Source organism: Armigeres subalbatus, chromosome 2 (genome assembly GCF_024139115.2).
Source record: "Armigeres subalbatus isolate Guangzhou_Male chromosome 2, GZ_Asu_2, whole genome shotgun sequence".
Classification (NCBI taxonomy): domain Eukaryota; kingdom Metazoa; phylum Arthropoda; class Insecta; order Diptera; family Culicidae; genus Armigeres; species Armigeres subalbatus.
The window spans coordinates 349,741,430-349,765,731 of NC_085140.1; the positions used below are offsets into that span (position 1 = coordinate 349,741,430).

A 24,302-nucleotide genomic window follows, 5' to 3' on the forward strand; every position below is an offset into this window, starting at 1 on the left:
CGCATAGTTTGTCGGCATAAAATGAGGGAATTTATCTCATATTCATTCAAATTTCTTATCAGAACATCCGTACATCTATTACAGTCGACTCTCTACATCTCGATATTCTATATCTCGATATCTCTCCCTATGTCGATGGTTTCCCCGGTTCCATGAATCTACTAACATTTGGGTTTTTACATCTCGATAACCTCCCTATCTCGATATCTCTCTATCTCGATGTGTTCTAATCATATTATGTTCTGGATTCACTCTCCTTATGTCGATATGTTCAAATTTTTAGGCTACTAGACCATTTTTGTACAATAACAATCATATCAACAACGAGAAATGGCATTTATTTTGTTGTCGTTTTTCATAGCAACGAGCTTTTTTGGAGCGCCTTTGGCTTATTGAAGTCCTTATCTGGGGCTCCTTCCCCAGAAGCTTGTGTCATGCTCCTTTCCATTTGCATTACATGTTCCTTCCTTTTCCTTCCACTTTCTTTTCCTTCAAGTAAATAATGAAAAAGACATTCCTAAATTAGCGGAGCATGCCGACGTTTTGATATATTGAAATGTTATGACCCCGGTAGTTCCCAGAAAGGGAATAGCCTAGACACCAAGCTGCTGGTCTGACCAACGGCAGCTTCCGGAGTGGGCGCAAAATGCCTCCTATCTCCCAGGTCCCAAGGACTTTATTCTTTACACTTTACCTTTATGGTTTATTCAGCGGTATGGGCGGCGATGAGATGCAGTGGCAATGGCTTGGTCAGTTAGCAGTGACACTATCGCCGATGGCGTTAGGTACTGGCGCGACGTGTAGCTTGATGGTCGTTGGTCAGACGGTCGTCGAATGACCCGGCGTCCACGAGGTGTTTCCAGGAATTTCCATCCGCTGACGGAAGCCGATAACACGGCGTTAGTTGGCACGATACGTGAGAAAAGCTGGGATGAACAATAGCTGTACTGTCGTTATCAGGACTCCGTATGACAAAATGGCGTTCGTTGCGTGGTACCGCCCAAGATGAATACACAGCTAGGTGTTACAATTTGCCCAATTTATGGACGAGAAGAAGGCGGGGGTGAAAAATTAATTTTCGGTGCAAAACATAAACAAACCGGCTGGCTCTCCCATACTAAAATCCAAGATGGCTGAATCGTGAATTTGGCAGATTGGAACACCTAGTGGTGTATTCATCTTGGTACCGCCCGTAGAAAGTACCTTCAGTAATACGAGAAGTCCCGGCACCTCTGGGCAGAATGTTAGCAACCTCGGTTGTTCTCACTTGGCAGGTCTTGCCAAGCTCGGGGACGATCGGCTTCTTCACTACGCACCGCTCACTGGAAGTCGTCTGCCGACCGGATAGCTTTGGTCCACGGAAGTCGTCTCGCAGAACTGGGGCCAACAGTTGGCAACCCCAGAAACGAATAACCAAACGTTGGCCAGCCTAATGGTAATTCATCGCTCCGGAGGTGCACTTAGGCACGCGGAAAACTACCAGCAACAGGACGCCGACTTGCAAGATGGCGTTCTCGTGTTAATAACACCTACAGTTGGTGAGAGGCGTCGAAAAGGCGCAATCACCACACACGCACGTAGCTGGATTCCCACTTAGTTCGTTCCCGAACGTCAAACTATCGGACTGACTATTTGGGCTGAAACTTAAATGCTAATTCGCGACTTGAAAACATCTGTACTAATATTGAAGTCATGCAAATGATAAACATTATAAAAAGAAATACAGCAAGCATCAAGCGGATTGTTCTGTTCATATTGCGTTGAATGTGCTGAACGTCTGAAGAATTCACTGGGGCGTGTAGTCCTTCCGGGAGCTTTGAAACAAAGCATGTCAATAATAAGGAGCCTTTTAAGCAAGGTTCTTTTCTCTCTCAAAATAGGAAGATTTATAAGTGCTATGGAAGTCTTTGAAGAGCGAATCTAATGAATGCTTTCTGTACCCGCTCAATACGGTTAATTTGCACGGTGTGACACGAAATTCTAAATCTATGTACAAATTTTCGCAGGAGTTAATTGCGATTTTAGCCAGAATGTCGGTAGGTAATCCGGTGAGAATGGTTCTCGACAACGATCCGACGGGAACAAGAAAGCGAGGTGCACAGCGGGCAAGGTGGATCGATCAGGTGGAGGACGATTTTCGGACCCTCCACAGACTGCGTGGTTAGCGAAGTGCAGCCAGGGACCGAGCATAATGGAGAAGCCTTTTATGTATTGCACAGGCCACTCTGAACTTAGCCTAGGAATAAAAAAATGCGATTTTTGTCAGAAATTCCCGCATCAATTCCTGAGGAAATTTTCACAAGAATTATTTAAGGCATTACCGGAGGAATATTATAGGAATTCTAAGCAGCTGCTTTAGCCAGAAAACCCTGATTATTCCACTTTGCGGTGATGATGCCTTCCTCCCCAACAAGCATTGGAGGCAGATAAAGTGCTTATTTCGCTACAATTTGGCTTGTTCAGCTAAAAAACTAGCTTATTCAACTTAAATTGTTTGTTGGGTCGAGCATTATAAAAAATAGTATCATGGCCATTACTTTTGAGCCCATAGTCCGATTTGGCCAATTTTCAATAGGAAACAATGGGAAAGTGTTCTGCGTCGAATGCAACTTGTTACAAGCAAATCGGTTAAAGATAAGTGCCTGAAAAAATGAGTGATACATTTTTTAATTGATTTTCTTGTAAAAAAATGGTATTTTGGCCATAACTTCCAAGCCCATAGTCCAATCCGACAAATTTTTAATAGGGAACAATGGGATAGAAGTCTGCGTCGTCTTATTGCGAGCAAATTGGTTGACGATAAGTGCCCGAAAAATGAGTGACACTTTTTTACGCGATTATTCTGTGAAAAAGTACACAGTACGAACAAAACCTGTAAATTTCCGTTCAAGTAGATGTAACAAATCTGCTCCGTGTTAAATAACATAAAGTTATAGGTTGTTTTAAATTTACGCGTGCTGGAATTTTACAGTTCTTATTTTTATTGGAAAACAAAAAAAGAAGAAGTGCATGGAAATTGAACTTTGGTCCTCGGAGTGAGAGCCTCACTTGTTAGCCTCTCGGGTATTTCTGCTTCATAATATAGAGTCGATCAAAGTGTAACAGGTTAAGCGTTTTGGTGATTCGATAGTTCTTCATCAGGCTGTGCGAAACCTTAAATTTACATGACACGGAAACTCCTTCGAGATGGAATCGTTTGAGACCCAGTAAGCTAAATGCATCACAGATTTCTCGCCAAAATGTTCGAACATCGTTGAGTTATAGCGATGAAATGCTGCGACAGGACCTTCATCTTATTGGGATATCCGAATATATACATTTCGTCAACGCTTATGTGAATAAATTAGGTTCCAGCTGCGGTTTGCGTGAAATGGAATGGGGTTTGTTTTGATTTGTTTTGACAGCCACGTGCTCGTTCACCAAGGTTTTCTATACAATCATGTAAAATTAAGATATATTGAACTGAAATTTCAATGATTTTATCATTTACATCACAGAAACTTAAAATTATGATCTGGTACACATTATGTTACCAAATTTTACATTAAATTGTGAATTCCGTCGTGCCTAATTTTCATAATATTTTACTGTGTATTTTGGCCATAATTTCCGATCCCATAGTCCGATCTTCAAGGCGAAACCACCAATTGTTGCCTGGGTAATTTTCCATTCCACGATAGCAGGATGCGGTCGGTCGCTAGTATTATTGAAAATCGATCAAATATCCTTTTCTTCTTATATAAACGTAAGGACATAATCGGTGTCACTATTGACTAAAATGCATGAGCTTCCGAAACGTTTACATTTAGAATTATTCGCTGAACACCCGATTCTGTTTTTAAACGGATTTTTTTTACACGGCCGTGTAAAACAATCCCACATAAAGTTTTTGCAAAGTTGCTCCATTTTGCATGATTCGTTGAGAAATCATAAAACTTTTTTACACGGATTTTCAAATTTCGAACTGAAAACGGGTGTAAGGTACACCGGGGCAAGTTGAAACGGTTTTTTCAAAGTTGAAACTCGAAGTGCTATAAATAAATCACCCTTTGATATATTTTAAATCCGTTTGCGGTGTTTACTAGCTCGGGACAAATATTAAACGTAAAAAATAAGCAACATTAACAAACTTTTTTATAAACATTTTTTTTATTTGAATTATTTTTTTATATGCATCGTTTCAACTTGCCCCGTGAATCGGGGCAAGTTGAAACACTGCGTTATATTCAGACGTAAGCTAATTTTGCCATATTATTAACAAAACGTATGTACTCATTGAGACTCAAGATGCACGAGGTTGTAATGGTGATTATAATACTGCTAGGATTCGCATAAGAGTCCCATGTAAGTAGCGTATTTTCAGAGACCAAATTCTGGAGAACGTACTACGCTGAGAATTTATCAAATTGATTTCCTCCTGCTTATGACCACTCGGATTACTATTCAGGATGTCTCTTTTTTTGGTTCACTGGTATATTGCGCAGTTGATTAATTCGGTTGTGGCTTCTTCATAAATGCACATTAATTAACCCGCCATCATATCTCTCATAAACTCTTCGATTGGAGAAATAGGCAGCTGGGGAAGTGAAAGGTGGAGTTAACGAAATGTTAACATAGTCTATGTTTTATTTTTCTAAGAGTCAGTGCTCAGTAGATTAAGAATCTCAAAACTGCATTTTAAAGTTGACCTCTTTTCATTCTAGTGGAGATTGTAGGAGGGTTGCATTCATGGCGGAATAGGCGGAAATTTATTAAATTTTTGCTCAGAAGTTTGCATGTTTTTATAAATTTATGTTTTTCGAATGTATGTATTTACGGACTATGTTGAATTCTGGAAAAAAACTTTTAATTGCGAGGGTGACGTTTTGAATCGTTGTTTCAACTTGCCCCGCACCACGTATTTCTATTTGCCCCGATGAGTTGAACATGCAGAGCAACATCAAACAACCAAAAATACAAAAAATAAAACGGGGCTTTCATCGATTTTCATTATCATTATGCTTATTCAACATTGAATGATTACCTACAGTGAAAATTTGATGAAAAAACTCTTCCAAACATCGTTTTGAGACCTGTTTCATTGACGTGCCAAATAGTTGGTTTGGATTTTGCAAAGGGCGAAAAATAGACAATGGCATGGATTGCTTTTGAAAGCTGCAATTTTTCGGGAATGGCAGTCAGAAGGTGCGTTTAGGCGAGTAGTTTGTTGAAAAAAAATATCAGAGCATTCGGTCATTTCCTATCTGAATTATAGCTTCCGTTTCAACTTACCCCGCATTTCAACTTGCCCCGGTGTACCTTACTCTGTACAGTTTTCCAAGTAAAATTCAATCGCGGAGAAAATACTACGAATTTTACGATAATAATATTCGTCATCAAGCACAATTAACTCAGGCTCCTTTAGCTATAATTTTCATTTGAATCACGAATACCGCAACGATTTGATTCTGCGCTTAGCTTTCGCTAACTCAGTACAAACCTAGTATGCCCAATGATTTAAAATTCAATAATACTCACCCTTAACAGCATCGATAACAGTGAGAATGATCCAGAATATAACGATTATTTGCTCCATTCGGCGTCGATTGATTTTATCCATGTTTGGTGTCGATCTTTGGCGTCGTCTACTACAATGTTTCCCGTTGTTTCAATCATTAACTATTTCACTGTGCTGTTACTTATTTCCGTCGTATTTCCACTAACGCTTATTTTGTTCATTGCGCTTGCATTTTTTCAATTTCGTCATTCTTCTGCTCTTTCAGCACGGCATAAAACAAAGTGGTAGCACTACGAATCACATGAAACGATAATAAACTGACGTAAATCCATAACATTTGTCAGTGCGTGATGCACTATGCTTTCGATGAAACCGCAATCACATTTTCTCATTCCGTTCACAACACTTATGAATAGATGTTCTTAGGTTTTCGTAGTATGCTGCAGCTTACTGTAAGCCACTCATGAATGGATGACATCTTCTTGTATTAATTCTCTTGATTATATTTGTTGACTTTAAAGTTCTAGCATTTTTCGAGCAAAGATTCTAAATTGACCGTTGAACATACTATTAGTGAAAATAATCTAATATCATAATGATTTCAATGGAAGAAATATGTACTTCTAGTTCAAATGAAGCAAGTGACCTAAAACTTTATTCAAGTGCTACACTTGGTCTCGTTTGAGCGATTTGGAAAAATAGAATCACTTCCGCTAATCAAACCTAGTGAAGCATATCCGATCTATTCCCCGCAGAGTGACACGCAAGACGAAGATTGACGCTTTCCGAAATCAAATTGTGTCAGATCAGTGTAGTTGCCGTGTTGGCCCACCGAGAAGTTCTTCCTCCCACATCAAATGTTTACTCATCGACTGAGTATATAGACGACGGGCGTCTGATCTTGCCTTGCTGCTCAACCTATCGGAAATGTAGATCAATGCTTCAATCATCAATGCCAAACGAGCGAGCATATCGCATTCATAGGGTGTTTGCACAGGAAAATTGAATTCACTTGCACACGTTTAGCGGTGCTGCGTTATTGGTTGGAAGGAATGACAGATGGCATTAAACTAGGATTCCATCACGATGGAGTGCAACGATCTCTATCATGCTCATTGGGCGATGGGCGACGTGTGTTTTCTTGTTACGTTGTTGTCGCTAAATATAGTTACTTGCACGACTAGGGAAAAGAAAAAGAAAAACATTCCCTTAAGATTTACTGCCGCTGACTGATGTCTAGGTGTCCCCTCATTTTGAAGAATCCCCTGCTGGCATATCTTAGATTATAGCGAGTTTAATGAAGAATGCTGTATTTAAGGGGAAATATATTGAAAATAATTTGAAAAATGCTGATAATTCATTACGGGTTACAGGCACACAAAAGATGCAAGAAGACCTAGAAGATCTCGAGTTGTAGTCAATCATTTAGTAAAATGGTCATGCTCATGCTCATTAAGTTTTTGGAGCCAAACTATTAGATCACAAGTTGTATTGTAATATTATTGAATATTAAAAAGCATAGCATAGTATTGTAAAGGTACACTTAGTAGATTGGAGATTCTTTTGAGATACCTATGGGGTCGTACACTTATTACGTAAGCAATTTTTCTGGGTTTTTCGTCCCCCCCTCCCACCATGTAAGTTTTTTTCATACAAATGAATTTTTATTTATATGGAGCGTAAGATATTGACCGACCCCCTTCCCCCCATAAGTGCTTACGTAATATGTGTACGGCCCCTATAGAGATTGCTATTACAAATCAAGATGACAAAACTGACGAAAGCATGAGGATTGTTATTCCTGGTCACGCCCATTTTATCGTAACTAGAGAGAATAAGGAAGTCGTAATATAGTACTTAACTGCGACTCAGTGACACCCTCATAAGTTTTACGGAATTGGATATTGAAGAAGGTATTCGTTACGTTAATTCGACCATCTCAGTTGAATTTTTACTGTCTTTCGTAGCATTAAAAATTTTGATCTGTAAACTTGTAATTTTTATCCCAGACTTCTGTTAAAATTCAATACCAGCTTTATTCAGGCAGTTTTTCTGTACAATACATCTTTGAGAAATGGTATTGAAGGAGGTTACGTTAACAATGCGAGTTTAAAATCTCATCATCAAGTTGTTGGCTTTACGTTCAAACTAGATGTCGACCTTGCTTTTAATTTGTTCTTGACGGTATTTCTGTACATAATTAATAGATGCTTACATTGTGGTAGGATATAATAAATTCAATCGAACATAATAAATTCTATTTTTCGCAAAATAAGGCAACGATCATGCGTTTCTCTATAGACAACGTAAACCGCTCCATCGCGATTCCAAAACCTGGGTAAGAAAGATCGATAACCAGGACTGGGAGAGGCAGTGCGGTAGGCTGCCTCCAACACTACCCAAGTCTGAAAAATTAAAGGAATCACGACTCCCTTGAGTGGTCTACCCAGACTTAAGGATCACCAAATTATTTGCCGGCTCCGTATCAATCACACTCAGACTCTCGCATATCTCGGAGGGAGGCCTATCTGGACAATGCCCCACTCAACACAAAATCGTATATGATGCAAAATAAGATGCTAAAGTGGAGGCGATATACGTACATGTTGTATGGGGAAGTACCTATATCGCCTCCACTTTAGCATCTTATACGGCATCATATACGATCTTGTGTTGACTGGGGCGAAGCCTGCGGAGTCCAAAATCCCGTTGGGTATGTAATTTGCTGGTGCCCTCAATTCGAATTTCAACCCGAGTGTAAGTCCCATCCACAGAGGTTAGCGACCCTCCCTGATATTTCAGGATTGTAAGTCCCTCCTCCCCAGTGACCAGGCTACCCGTATTGTATGTCTTATACACTCAACTCTCTTTTTACGGCACTTTTTTCTACGTCACTTCTTACTATGTCCCTCGTTTCACGGCACGTACCGTGACTATAAGTTTAAGCATTAATGACATCCAAAAGTAATTTTATAAGAAGGCACTCTTAAAAACCCAAAGACCTATGTAGCTGTTATGCACTTTCTACATTTGTTTATAATGGATCAATCGCCGCGAAATTGCTGGTGGGGATTCTCATCGATTTCATCATGGCCGAAAACATATCGATGAGAATCCCCACCAACTTTCTACATTAACTTTCATCAAATGTTCTCTTCCGGGTCATCCCATAATTCCCTGGAATACACATGCGTTCATACACATAACCAAAATGCAGATATTTCGATTAAAAACTAGTTCTTTTCCTATTTGATCCATTTAGCCAAATTGGATATGCCTTCAATAAGTGTTTAGTTTCCGGTAAACCAAAAATTCCCTTAAATACAGGCCTTGAGGAGTACACACCAAAGGGTTGCTCATATTTTTGATCAATGGCCTTCAATAGCTGCTCCCTTTCAAGTTAGCCAAGAATTCCTTGGAGTATAGACCTCATGGTCTTTGGTTACGCTTTTCGCATTTGTATATCATGAGGCTAACACGATGATACTTTTTGGGAAGTCGAGAAAATATCTAACCCGAAAATTTCCTAGACCGGACCGGGAATCAAACCCAGCCACTCCAGCATGGTCTTGCTTTGTAGCCGCGCAACTTATCGCACTGCCAAAGAGGGCCCGCTATTAATCCATCAATTCAAATATCATAAAATCAAATTGCTTCCAATATCTGGTACGTCCAAGTTTGTCCAAGAACATATTCCTGGAGTATAGGCCTTGCGATCTATACGCGTAACCAAAGGATTGATATCTTATTTTTAAATGGTTCATGTCCTACTTAATCAAGAAAACCAAATTGAATACGCCATCAATTATTGTTCCGTTTCTGGTCATTCAAGAATTCCCTGGAGTACGCACAACCCAAGAGCTTTTATATCTTTTTGAAAATAGCTCATGCCCTCTTTGATCTATTAACTCAAAGTGGATACGCCTTCAACAGCTCTTCCTTGATAAAAAAAAGTATTTCAAGCTTTTATTGGAATGTATTTACTTGTCGAGTCAAGTACGAGACACTGAAGACGTATCTGTCAAAGGTACAATAAATTCGTCTTATGACAAGTAGCTCTTCCTTCCCAGGTCTAAGAATTCCCTAGAGTATAGGCCTTTAGGTCTACACGCGTAACCAAAGGGTTGTAATATTTTTTTTACATGGTTCATGCCTTTTTTAAACCGTAGAATCATATTAGATATGCCGCTTCTGATCATTCAAGAATTCCCTGGAGTATAGACCTTAACATCTACACGTGTAACCAAAGAGATGCTATTTTTTTTGTCATGTTCATGTCATCCATAGAATAGAATTGGATGAGTGTTCAACAATTGTTATTTTTCAGTTCATTCAAAAATTCACTGGAGCTCAGGCCTTGAGGTCGTCACGCGTAACCAAAGGGTTGTTATCTCTTTTGTAAATGGTTCATGCCCTTTGTAATCCCTAGAACCAAATTTAATAAGCATTAAACATAAAATAAAATCCTTTTTAATTTAAATGATCACTGAGAGCACGTTGAATTCCGAAAATAAGCAAATAGATATTTTGTTATGCTCATTGACCTTAAGGACTGTAATACAATTCTTGGAATTTTTGGACGGCGTCGAATGGAACATGGATTCTATTCACGTCCTATTTGGTTCAAATGATCTCTAAGAACAGGTTGCATTTCTTAATGCACCAAATAATAGATCTTTTGTTACGCGTCACACCCTTAAGGCCTGAACTCCAACCCTTGAAATTCTTGGATGGCCTGGAATGGAACGTGCGTTCAATTCATATCCAATTTCTTCTTCTTCTTATTGGCATTACATCCCCACACTGGGACAGAGCCGCCTCCCAGCTTAGTGTTCATTAAGCACTTCCACAGTTATTAACTGCGAGGTTTCTAAGCCAAACTTTCTTTCTAAACTAACTTTCTAAGCCAAGTTACCATTTTTACATTTGTACATCATGAGGCTAACACGATGATACTTCTATGCCCAAGGAAGTCGAGACAATTTCCGAAAATTGCCTAGACCGGCACCGGGAATCGAACCCAGCCACCCTCAGCATGGTCTTGCTTTGTGGCCGCGCATCTTACCGCACGGCTAAGGAGGGCCCCAATTTGGTTCGAATGATTACTAAGAGCATGTTGTAGCACACGCAACATCTTCCAAAAAGCACCTCATTCCTATTCAGTTTCATTAAAGGCATTGGAAAAACATCAGAAAAAAAGTTGCAGCAAGAAAACGTTCGAATTGTGATCAATGTTTCATTAACATTGCAGTGCAGTACGCGTTTTGGCATTTAGAAACCAACAACCAAAAAATACTGCACTGCATGTTGCATACACGAAACAAAATCATTAAGTTGCATATTTTTTACCATGTAACTTTAATGCGTCTTTCAAAATCGCATTTCTGCATTCGTATATCATAAGGCTAACACGATGATACTTTTATGCCCAGGGAAGTCGAGACAATTTCAAAACCGAAAATTGCCTAGACCGGCACCGGGAATCGAACCCTGCCATCCTCAGCATGGTCTTGCTATTATGATTAATACAATTTTTTTTGAATTATTTGTAAATTGCACATTATATATCTGTATACATTTTTACTCAATTCAGGTGAATATTACATTCGAGGACCCAGAGGTGAGCCAGCCTAGGGCTGCAAGCCTCTTTAATAAGGCCGATACAAATATTAAATTTATTTTATGTCACCCCCCCCTTCAACTTTCCCAAAATACTGAGGGGGCGAAAAAAAATATTTTTTTTTATGTTTTTATATTTTTTTTTAAATTTTGAACTTTATGCATCACTGTTCATATCTTGATACAAAATATATCATTCATAGACCATAAATGTCCCCCAAGAGTATTTTAAATGAAAATACGAGCATATATCTCTATCGGCATAAATATTCTATATCCAATCCTCACAGATTCCGTCTAAGCTTCCTTTCAATATATGGCGGACCCATTTCCATCCACGTTTTCGAACATCTATTGTTATCGGTATTTGATGGCTTTTATGTTGCTAGGCACTGTAAGGCCGTGCGAATTATAAATTTAAGGCATCATCTGCGTTATCTATGCCTAAACACAACATGCTTCACGATAGAGTGATACATTCGAGTTTTGGTGAGTGGATCAATCCGGTTGAGTCTCCAAATATTTCGAAATCTTGCGAAGGTAGCCCCAGCCTTTCTGACTCATGGTTCCATGTCAATCGTAATTTCATCACCTGATGATATCAGGCTGTCAAGATATTGAAGTACTCCCGTTGACACTCAACCACCTGGTCCTGCGGGCGTTGATGGTGGACCCACCGGTCCATACGGTCAGCTCGTTAAGCACACACAAAAGAGCACAGTACTAATATAGCGTTTCGTGTTCATTAGCCAAATCAGAGTCGTCTAGATGTTCCACAACAATAAACTGCAAAAGCACCTCAAGGTATGGTACACGGTCAATTGCACCCACCAAGATCTTTTCGATTACGCTGAGAAGTAACAGTGCAGATGAAATGCATCCTTGCCTCACATCAGCGACTACCTGAATGAGGTCAGTTAAAGCTCTGACCCTATTTGAAAATCTCTTGCATCCCTGGGCGCCAAACAGACAGCATAGGGTTACCTCCGCTGACTGCCGATCGACTTTGGGGCCCCTTTAGATTTCCTGCTTCGGATGGATGCTTTTTGAAGAATGCTGGCTAAGACTTGAAGAAGTTGTTCGAAGTGATGGAACCAACATTTCAGCTTTTCAAGTCAGTTAGTTATTGAGGCAATAATCTTCGCTTGTTGCAGCTATCCTTCATCAACCAGGATGTCCACCCACGCCTGTTTTCTGCAGCAACGCCCGACTCCCACTTACAGAGATACATTCTGTAGACGGGACTCGTACTTTACTCATCTGATTCTTCCCGTTCCTCAGCCATTGATTCTATACGCTTCTCAATCTTCAGTCGGGTTCCATCTGTAATCCATTCTATTCGCTGAGTGCGCAGCTCATCCAAGTTGATCTCGTCGGTTTAGATGAAAGTATTCTTCGCCGCCCACTTCTATTCCACGTTGCCACCTTCTAGAACATCCATCACCTGAGTTCCATATTCTTCAACGAACGATCTCTTAACAGCTGGATCTTCTAGTCGGTCTATGCTAAATCGACCCCCGAGTGAATTCTCCTCCCGCTGAATTTTGGAAATGGGTGGTCGGATCATGCAAATTAAAAGATGATAGTCAAACGTGATGTCATAGCTGCGTTCATTACGGACTCAGGAAGGCACCGTCTCCATTTTCAGGTGATCCATTTCCAGAGGAGCTAAGTACTAGTCCTGACAACTGAAAGAATAGTAAGTCAAACGCTGTCCCCGGTCAACGATGATAGGAAAGCCACAACAACCGGCGATAATCGCCTCCTCTACGATATTTTACGACGCCTGATTGGAGCAAGGACGCCAGAGAAAGACGCGACATGTCAGTCACTCACCGATCCAAACGATCAGCTGAAACGTTGGTTCGACCACTTAGAACAACTTTTTCTAGTTTTGACGACTTACCCTAATTCAGATATGAGAAAAGGTTGACAATTCTCGAACGGCAGTAGAAAAGATATCGCCCGGATGATCATGTGAGAACCATACTGTCATCATCCTGGAGTAGGTCAATGAATTTCAAGAGTCCCTCCATTTGGTACTGATTGACCACGGAAAAGCCTCCGATCGTCTGAATCACGAAAAACTGAGGGGCGTCTCTAGAAGCAAGGGAGGTCGAGACAAAATCCAGAGTCCAGCATGGATGTATTATATCTCTGTTGCTGTTGCCCATAGAAATCGACGCGCTAGCAGCCCACCATCATAGAGCAATCGTACTACCTCGACCCAGATGACGATATTGCAGTACTAACGCAACAGTGGAGTAAACTGAATGACCTAGTTGAACGTTCAACATCAACAACAACAGCACCGAATCATTGGATGTGAACAACTCCAACTCCAGAATAGCCGGGCAAACAGGTCTAAGCAATGCATTGAACCCCAAATACTCAACTCTGACGTGGAATCTGTGATGTTATACGACAGTGATACTTGAAGCGAATTCGCAGAGATCACATAGATTTGCAAGTATTCATCAACCGATATCAACGTTTTACAGCTTGGAGCTGGTGGCCTCACAACTGGATTCTGAATGTTGAGTCTTATCGACGATGCCATCGAAATCCGATATCAACAGCAACTCCACAGTGTGAATGGACGTTTGCCTGCTATACACCACATAAGAGCGGAGGCGAAACCTGCAACCAAGCGCTGGAATCCGGCAGAACATCGCAGCAAGGGCAGACCAAGGATCTCCTGGCGACGTAACCCTAACAGAGAAATAAATGAAGTCGATAGGAATCAGGGCCCAATTCAAGGATGAAGATCTTTTACGTTGGCCCTATATTCCCCAAAAAGTGTTCAGAACACAAGAGTACCACATGTACGTTGGGCTGAGAAGGACACCAATGTTCCATGTAGCCCATGTATTGTGTAACTTTGATTAGCTATGTGCACAAAGCAATAGACATTTATTTTGAAACTGTTTGGAAGAATGTTTTATTTTTCATAAATCAATTGGAACTGTAATTCTCAAAAAGAAAGGTTATTTTCAGTGTATCGTACCTTTGGAGTAAGGTAAACGAAAGTCTGCAACCAGGCGGCTGAGAAGACATCTAAGATCGTGTGGGGGTCGGGAAGCGCTCTGGCAGCGATCGCCGTCCATGAACCGAAATGACCTCCTTACGACTATACAGAAACCCCCGCAGCTCATCCGCGCATGTTTCTTGTATGGGTGAGTTGAAAGGACATTGCATCCTCTCTACGAGTTTGTCCGAGGTCGTATCCTTGTCGCTAACAAGTAGCATGGCATTCCAATAATTTTAGGATCATGGGCATGCTGATATGAAGTGCTTCACCGATTCTATTTCAGACGTCACCTAAGTTTTCCCTAAAGTCCGGGAAGTCTGCATTTCCGAGCCTATGTAAGAACTTCATGAAACAATCATGTTCAAACAACACATCTGTGATTTGAGAAGTACATCTGACCATTGCCCCTATTAATTAAGTTTCATACTAGACTTAAACAAAAGCTTATAACTCTAGCAGTACTTTGGTGTTATGGATTGTGGAAAATTTTGGTGTTCGGATTCAACAGATTACTTAGAGTTTATCTGCAAAACCAGCCATTTTCCAAAAAGAAAAACAAATTTCTACAAAAATAAGTTCCAGCATTTTTTTTAACTATACAAAGTTTGTGCTAAATTCACTACTGGATAAATATGTTACAAATATTCATATTCTATGGTTTTCTAAACATTTATTGGTATTATTTTTCATTGAAATTTAAAATTTTCCATGAAATAGGGGAAAGACGGCTTTGGCAGGTTTTGTTCTATTATTGGCAGGGGGTTTTGTCGACCAAATTTTATGAAATTTGGCCACAATATTCTTTTATATGCAAAGAATGTTTAGTCAAATTTGAACCTAGTCAGTCATAAAAAACCCCCCTGCCAATAATAGAACAAAACCTGCCAAAGCCGTCATTCCCCCTAATTGCATTTTGGACTTTTTTTTTCGTTTCCTTTTTATTTTTTTTATTCCCCCCCCTCGTACATTCCAAGAGCTGTCGGACATAAAATAAATTTAATATTTGTATCGGCCTAAAGAAATAAAAAATAAAAAACATTCGAGGAAATATCTTTGGGTATTTGTCATTCGGGTCATTCTAACTCATTCTACCTCTCTGTTTTGCTGGCCGGGATATAAGCACTAAAGACTAAGGAAAGACTAAGTAGGAACTTCGTTCATATGCTCGGAAATGGTTGCTTTTGCAAACCTTGATCGTCTAACATAAGCCATTGCTTACAACAATGTATGTTCCCCTTACAACAATCGGTCAGGCCCGACCGATTTTCGTTTCAGTTCCAGCGAGGAGCTACGTGAAAAATTGTATACTACGGCTCTCAGCAAATTTTGAGGCAATGTTTCTCCAAAAATTAAATAACGAAAAACAGATTAGAATCTTTGTCAAATGCAATTTTCCGCGTAAAAATCACTAAAATCATGACCTCGTTCCCCTATTGAATTCACGTTTTTGAAGGCATATTTTAGCCTTTAGGTAAACTTAGTATATGAAACAGATATTTTGCTGTTTTTGAATCAGGCAAAATATTAATTAGTAAGACGTCAATTACTAACCGAGTTTAAAAACAGGTCAAGTTCCAGTAGAAACGCAATGCCATGAAAAATAAGAACGTTGGTAATCTAGCAATCAGTTTTTTTAAGTTTCCAAGATAATAATACAAACATTAAAACACATTTTCTTTAAATATTTTTGAGGCTGGCTTACTGCTACCGGTAATATGAGAAAAGATTAATTAAATTGAAATAATAAACAAACCCATTAGTTCCTCCAACCGAAAAAAATTCGCAATATTTCTTCTTTAATTTGTCACACTTTCGCATCCGTAATGTTTGTCACGCATCCTCAAATTATTTCACATTCGTTCCATTTTCCGCAGCTCATGATTCATCGCCAGTATTTCGCTCTGTTTTTCGTTGCACGGATCTGATTTCATGATTCACATGGTATGAAATGTAACGACACTAGCTCCTCTTATTTCTTAGAATCAAACACTAAATCCACTCCATTATCTCCAGGTAATTTCAATATAACTCATCAACAATTTCACTTTTAAGATTTTTCTCCACGGTCAATCCCGACTGAACTATCACGGCCGCTGTCGATGCAACATTTGAGGACAAAAATAAATTCACTCTAAGTTCCGTGAAAACCGTACCGGGCGGGTGTGGTGCAGCACGTCGTTTCATTTTTCCCGTCCGTCGAATGACTGGCGGTGGCGTCCGACTCGTCAACGACGACGACCGTCGTCGTCGTCGGCGGTTGATGGTAACGCGCGCCCGCAGTTTTCCACTTAAACTTAAGTAGAATAGAAGATGTTGCGCACATTGATGCTCTCTTTCGGGGCGGACGCCGCCGCGCAGAGGGGATCGATGTTTTCAGTTTGTTTTTGCTTTGAGTTGACGAACGGGGACCAAAAAGTGGCATACGGTAATGTGTGTGACGAACATATAATCCTCGTGAGGGGGAGTCGTTTTATGGTGACAGACTGATTCAAATTGAGAGAGTTCATTTGTGGACAGAATTGAATAAAAGAAAGTGAAAAACAGAATATTAAAAAAGTTTTTACTTGAAAATTGAAACTAAAAAAATAAAACGATGAACAAGAATAACTATTGCGTTTGATTCCCACCTTTGCAGGTTTTTAGTTACCCCAATGCATATATTTAAAAAAAAAATCATATGTTTGGTCCCGATCGCTTCTGAATCCAAATATGAAGCGAAAATGAATAATAGTTTTTAGTTCTTGGACATGCCTTCACTGCTACTTCTACTTCTTAATTGGCATTACATCCCCCACTGGGACATTGCCGCATCGCATCTTGTTCATTAAGCACTTTCACAGTTATTAGCTGCGAGCTTTCTAAGCCATGTTACCATTTCTGCATTCGTTTATCATGAGGCTAACACGATGATACTTTTATAATTGAGCAAGTCGAGCAATCCGAAAATTGTCTAGATTGGCACCGGGAATCGAACCCAGCCACCCTCAGCATGGACTTGCTTTGTAGTCTTACCGCATCTTACCGCACGGCTAAGGAGGGCCCACTGCTACTACGATCATGCTAAAATAAATAGTTCACGGCTTTCCAAGCCAGCCATAATGGCAGCTGCTATACATAATTTTGTCAGAAATTGTACTTAAATTTCGATATAAGTAAACCTTGATTTGTTTGTTATTTATCAACAAGGAAATTAAAATCCTGTAGCCTACACTCACACTTAATGTAGGGGAAAAGCAAAACATATGAAAAATTAAAACACATTTTTAAAGAAGATAATGTCATAACAATATAATTAGGTAATTATGTGTGCAATGTACAAAAAATATTGATAAGGTATTTCCGTGTGTGGTCTAATTTCTCTCATAGGATCGGAAACAAATGAACCATTTTTGAGCCAATGCACATGATGTGCTTCAAAGATAAATAATGACAAGAAAAGTGATAGATGTAGTCGAATCTATCACTTTCCAGGATTCTTTCACGAACTAGCTGTATATGTGTAGACTAGACTAGACTAGAAGAAGCTTTGTCACAAGGAGCAGATGGACTAATACACCATGCGTTTCCATATGCTCGTATGCTTTGTGATGAACATTAAAGTGATTCAAATTTTGACTTTTTTGCTCCCCTATGCTTAAACGATGACATTTGCCATTTTAATAATCGTCCTAAATTTTTAGCTAATTTGGATGTAATTTGACTGAGCACAAGCAGTTTGAAGCTTGTATGAAAATTACTATGAAAACAGTAACTTTTGTGAAAAACCGTCCCCCATCATTGCTGATTAAGCTCTAAAAATGTATGAATACGTTAGAAACATAGGAAATTTAACAAGGGAAAATATCGTCGTTGTTGCTAAACGATTTGATGCTGGCAACAAAAGTTATTTGGGAAATACTGAATTGTGGTAAATTCAATTTAACACGTAAAAGAATAACATCAATATCAATAATGAGCATTTCTGTTTTCTTTATAATTTTGCTCACAAAAGTCAGATTGCTTCGCAACAACAACTTACTTTCAGCATAGGATCTATTCTATGATGGCGATGCATTAAATATATTCAAATAGATTCTTTACATAAGTGGCAATTCTCATAGTAATTTTCATATAACCTTCAAACGGCACGTGCACAACCAAATTACATCCAAATCAGCTAAAAATTTGGGAGGACTATTAAAATAGCAAAAACAATCGTTTAAGCACAGGGGAGCGAAAAAGTCAAAATTTGAATCACTCTAATGAACATGTTTAAAATCCTTGTTGAAAGCTTAATAAAGGTTCCCCCAAACATACGCGATGTCCGGGAAGCAGGGACCATGTCCAAGGGCTTAACGACCTCTCCTAAAAGGGGTCTGTCAAGAACGTGGTGGGGTTTGGCAGTGGGCTCTGCTAAATCCCTCCAAAAGGCCACAAGTGACAGCAAGCAGCCGTGTGCCGCCTAAAAAGAACAAGCCCAGCGGGAGTGCCAATCGTAATATCAGGATTGATGCCAGTAAGATCCTGATTATAGTATACTGGCTGCATGTTATTGGACTATGTTTTTAATATAGTAATACTGTGAAGCAAGGGCTGGTAGTTTGGAGATTCTAGTCTTTTAGTAAGGCCGGGTGGAACCGACCTGAAACGGCGAATTGATTAATATAGTCAGGCTACCTTCCGTCCCGCAAAACTGTGGCGGTACAATCTTGCCATTCAGTTTGCCAACTGAATGAGAGTAGGCTCAAATGCTCTTTCCTGACTAGTGCTGACCTGGCTCTGCCCGAGCAGGAGCGACGACCTCGATAACAGAAATTGGTATGATTTAGCCTTGCATAAGAGGTAAAATACCAAAAAATAATACCAAAAACTTATATGCAGAATACTTGAGGCATAACATGCTTAGGTATTGCAATACCAACCGAATAATAATTGGTTATGCATTTGGTATTGAAATTCAATTCAATAACTGAGTATGTTATGACTCAAGTATTGTGCATATTATTTTTTGGTATTATTGTTTTGGTATTTTACCTCTTATGCAGGGTTAGTTCATAACAGCGTATGGTATCAATAACAGAATTAGGTATTATTGAGCCAATTTCTCCTGCTCGGGTGAACACGAATGTGTCAACCCTCGCATGGGCTCCCTGCATGCCGCAAGGTCGGGATCGCGAAGGTGACTACACCAGCAGGATTCGACAGCAGCCGCAAAGGAAACCCAATTGCAATGATTTCTTCCAACAAATTAAAACAGCTTGACGGCAGAGCGGCGACTGGCGGTAAGGAGAATCCTTTCGCTAGACGAAGCAACCTTAAGAGGTCACCTTAAAGGTCACCGGTGATAGGCGAAGGTGAATTTCGTGGTGGGTTAGAGGAGGTGCCGTCGACGTAAAATGGACAGCCCACTCTGGTCAGGGTCATAAAGCCAGTAATTACCAACCACGAATTAAAGGCGAAAGTAAAGAATTGATAGATCCGTTAGGATACGGCAGGCATGAAGAATGTTTTTATTGAAGTCGAATTGAAAGCGAGCGGAGGGCAATATGTGTGTTGGCATAGGGTAAAGTGACCAATAGTGGACCTTCCAGCCATTTTTGCATTATTACTGCACTATGTCAACATTTTGCTATGAAATTCTATCGGGAAAACCTACCTTACAGTCCTGTGATTTGATTACATGCATTGGAAATGCTATGGAAAGTCAAATTAGATGATTTTTTACAATTCTATAAAAAATAAACACGAGAGTCACCATTATAGGAATATTTTGGGGGGTCCATAATAGGGAAGAAGAACGCTCCGAAACGGGACATGAAAATCAAATGGAGTGTCGACTATAGGGAAGCAACCCGAGCAACACAAGTCAGACAAAAATGGTTGCAGCAACTTCATTGTGACCAAATCTGGTCACATGTGAGTTGCGGTAATCTATGTGCAACATGTGTGCTGCTAGGGAATTTCCTATTTTGGCTTTATTATTATAATTTTCTCCATAAGATCTTGAATTCGTTTGAAATCTTGATCCTCAGAGTAGAAAACCGATGGAAGTTTCAGTTTTTGGGCGCTAAAACGCCAGTGTTCGGAATATGGGTCATGTTTGCCAAAATTTGAGGTTTTGAGCCAAAACGGTAAACCCTGGAACGCAAAACTATATATATATATAAATATAAAATATAAATATAAATCGCGTCAAAACATGTGTAACATGGTATTAGATTCCCAATTGCAAAAATAGTAGTCAAGTATTAACCCTCGCATCCAATTACTGTGGAAGTGAGGTAACCTTGTCTCAGTTGGGATGTAATGCCAACAAAGAAGATAGACATAACATATTAGTACCTGGTTTTAATCATTTGAAGACAGTCTGCAAATATTTTTAGTTTCTCCAGGATAGTTTCAATAGCAATAGGAACTTATTTTTCTCTGATTTAATTAAATACAACCTTTATTGAAAGTATGGTAATTTTTCGAGAAAAATATGTTTTTGAATTGATGGCATAACATTTAATCATCACTTGCTCTTGAATCAGTCTAATGGCGGACTCCCCTTTCGAGACACTCATAAACCGTTCGTTGGCTCCTTCCCAGCACCGATGTTTATTTTCTTCGCGTTTCTTATTCATAAAAATCCGATGATGATGGAGTGAAGAGTACGTAGTACACTTTTACTCTCCTTAGTTTCCGTCAGGAGGAAGCTGTATAGTAGGTGCGCCGCACCACACCAAAAGCCTTGGCGGATCAACGGAAACACTCGCGATCAGCACTGTAAATTGTAGCGAAGCTTCCTATTTCCTCCATTCAATAATATGCTCTTCACAGACACACTCTTCCATGAATCAATTTATATAGCTTTACGAACGGATTTCTCTGGCATTACTCATGTTGAGCGCACATTCAGCACGGTAAGTTAATTCGTTTAGTGCAATAATTTCCAATATAGTGCACCCACTCTCGTTAATAAATCGAGCGTCTCGCACGCTCCGCATCCAGACGGGCAAGCCCACTTACGGTGTGAAGTCTTGCGTGAAGTTCCCCCCGCGACACTCACTTAAATCTCGCAATGCCGGCACATCACGCACGAAAGAGATGGGAAGACCGTCCCGGGAAATTCGTTTACCGGCGGCTAGTCACACGCAAGACGAAGACCGACCGATACACACAGGAAAGGCGCGCGCGGCACGAACGGTAGAGCGGAAAATGCCGGATTGTCGTGATCACTCTTGAGTGATACTTGCTCTTGTGGTGCGACCGTTCAAACCAACCGATCTTCTACGACTGGCGAAGTAAGAATTGGAATGAACATCATCAGAGCATGCAGCAGACAATTTTTTCGCTAAAGCATGCGCAGTTTTGCGTTTTGATCGCATTTGTTGGAGACGGATTTGAAAATGATCACGAAAATTGAGACTGGGATGAATTTATCCTGGAAAATGTGTCTGATGAACATGTTGATTTCTATGCGAGGGAATGGACAGATGAAATTGAAAGTTAAGTGGATTTTCAAAGGCGTGCCAAGGATGTTATCGATCATTTAGTAATCTGCCTTCGATCATTTAGTAGTTTGTCAATAACTCATTCCAGAGGCTAAATTTCAAAATGTGTTGTATGGTGGACTTCTAGTGCAAAGGTTTATCTACAACTCTGCCTAACAGTTCGTTGTTTGAATTTCACTAATAACGGAGCTATATCGCTAGTAGCAGTAACTTAGACTAAATGATTGCATATTTTGTTATCATTTAGTATGAGTATAGCAACTAGCACCGTAACTCCTTTAATAGTGGAATTCGAACATCGGCCTGTTAAGAAGACTTTCAGTTACCTCGCCTTCTTGTTCCCGTCGGATCGTTGTCGAGAACCATTTTCACCGGATTACTGTTCGACATTCTGGCTACTTGCCCGGCCCATTGCAGTCGTCCGATTTTTGCGGTGTGAACGATGGATGGTTCTCCCAATTGCTAATGCAACTTGTGGTTCATTCGCCTCCTCCACGTACCGTCTGCCATCTGCACCCCACCATAGATGGTACGCAACACTTTCCTTTCGAAAACTCCCAGTGCGCGTTGGTCCTCCACGAGCATCGTCCAGGTCTCGTGTCCGTAGAGAACTATCGGTCTTATAAGCGTTTTGTAGATAGTCAGTTTGATACGGCGGCGAACTCTTTTTGAGAACCACTTTGCTCCGTGCTTACGCTTTCGCTTGCAGTGTATCATATTCTTGTGTTTTGATTGTCGCTCTACATTTTAATTCGTAAAAACCATTACCACTGATGTGCCTTGTGAACAGTTCCTACTAGTCGGTGAAGTTTCTTTGTTCTGTTTTTGTTAATAATCAGTTTATGTGGAGTTTTGTGCAGTAGCTTGATCGGCACATCAAAACATCAACACGACACACGCACAGATTTTTGGAGAAAAGCGACATCTCGAGGGGAATAGTTGAAGTTTGTGCTTGCTAACATCGCACAAGTTTGTCTCGGTCGTTGAATACACAAAGGCGCAACCTACATCGTGAAAATGGAACCATGCTACTCCTGTTCGGGCTCATTAGATTCAAGCAGAGCGATTAACTGCAGCGGATCATGCGGCAGAGTTTTTCATTTCACATGCGTGGGAATGTCTAAATCGAATTACTTATCTTGGTGCGCAAGGATAGGATTATTTTGGTTCTGTGATTCATGCCGCCTGAATTTCGATCCGGCCGTCTATGATCGAGAGAAAACTGTTATGAAAGCACTCCGAGAACTACTTTATTCGCATGGATTCCATGGTCTTGGGAATTATGGCGAAAACCTACGGAAGATCAACAAGACTCTGTTTTGCCCTCATTCCCAGTCGAAAAATAATTCTCCACAGCAGACCACTTTCTCGCAATGCTCCGATGACATCAAATTCGACGACACCATTGATGACCCAAGTAATCGCTCGAGGTCATGTGATGAGACCTCATCGAGGTGCTGGATGAAGTGAATGGATCGATTGCACACCTTCCGGATAAGTTCGTCGTTGGGTCCAATAAGCGCGTTCAAATTGTTGCGAAACCAACTATCAACACTGATGGTAACCGAAATGCTCCCAGGTTCAATATTTCCACTCCGGCGGCTTCGAAATCACAAAAGAAAAGCACAGCAAACGCATCCCCTCAATTTTCGAAGGAAACTGATGGTCGTGCTAATCCCGCTCACGCCAAATCTATCAACCGTGACACTCGTGATGCTTCCGTCAGACCTAACAGTCTTCAACTAAAGGTGGCAAACAACCTCCAAGCAACAAACGATGTTGATTCTTTCTATGTGACTCCATTCGCTCCCGACCAGAAAGAAGAAGAAGTAAAACAGTACGTGATGGACATCGCAAATGCTGCCCCTGCCTTAGTGAACGTAACAAAATTGGTTCCGCGGGGCAAAAACGCTGAGGATCTTTCATTCGTGTCATTTAAAGTGACGATTTGCAAATCCGTTTCAAGTGCAGTCGGAGATTGCTGGTACTGGCCAGATGGTGTTACTGTCAGGGAATTTGAGCCTAACCCAAAAAACGGGTCATTTCCTCGCCTACCAATCGCTCAATAAAACATCTGCAACCATGTGCAACGAATCCTATCTCTCCGAAATACCAGCTCTACTCGCCGCCAAATTCCGCCTTCCCTCTGGAATATCTATCGTCAACCGATGACATCTGCGACATTCGTACATACCACTCCGCCGCACTTCCTGTTTCTCCAGGTAAGATTCACAGTGGTATATGTCCCGCCGAAGCCGGGAGTGATACTGCACCAAATGTAAATAGTGGTTCAATTTCACAGATCAGCAAAAATCTACCAGAGGCAGCACAACAGTCTATTAATAACAGCAATATAGCCAGGGACGTCGTAAGCTCGAACATCCACCACTTGGCTGCACTTCCTATTTTTCCAGGTAAGTGGAACAGTGGTATATGTCAAGCCGAAGCCCGGAAGGATACTGCACATAGTGAAAAGTACATTTCTCAGTCTCAGTTTGGTTCATCTTTCGCAACAAGCAAGCAACGAACTTCATCACAAGGGCACCAGATGGACGATTCAATTCGAATAATTGTCGATTCCGGCGAACTCGCGGAGCCATACCACGCGACCGCACTTCCTGTTTCGTCAGGTAAGTTTAACAGTGGTATATGTCCCGCCGGGAGGGATACTACACAAAGT

General features: G+C 40.5%; 1 protein-coding gene across 1 annotated transcript in view; it reads right to left on the reverse strand.

Annotated features, from left to right (window-relative positions):
• The window catches only part of LOC134212916 (chondroitin sulfate proteoglycan 4), a 212,408-nt gene extending 191,023 nt beyond the window's left edge, over positions 1-21,385 (reverse strand). Inside the window, exon 1 of the mRNA XM_062691248.1 lies at positions 21,178-21,385. The gene's annotated coding sequence lies outside the window, so the exon portion shown is untranslated. The remainder of the gene's footprint in view (positions 1-21,177) is intronic.
• Between the last annotated feature and the right edge of the window lie 2,917 nt (positions 21,386-24,302).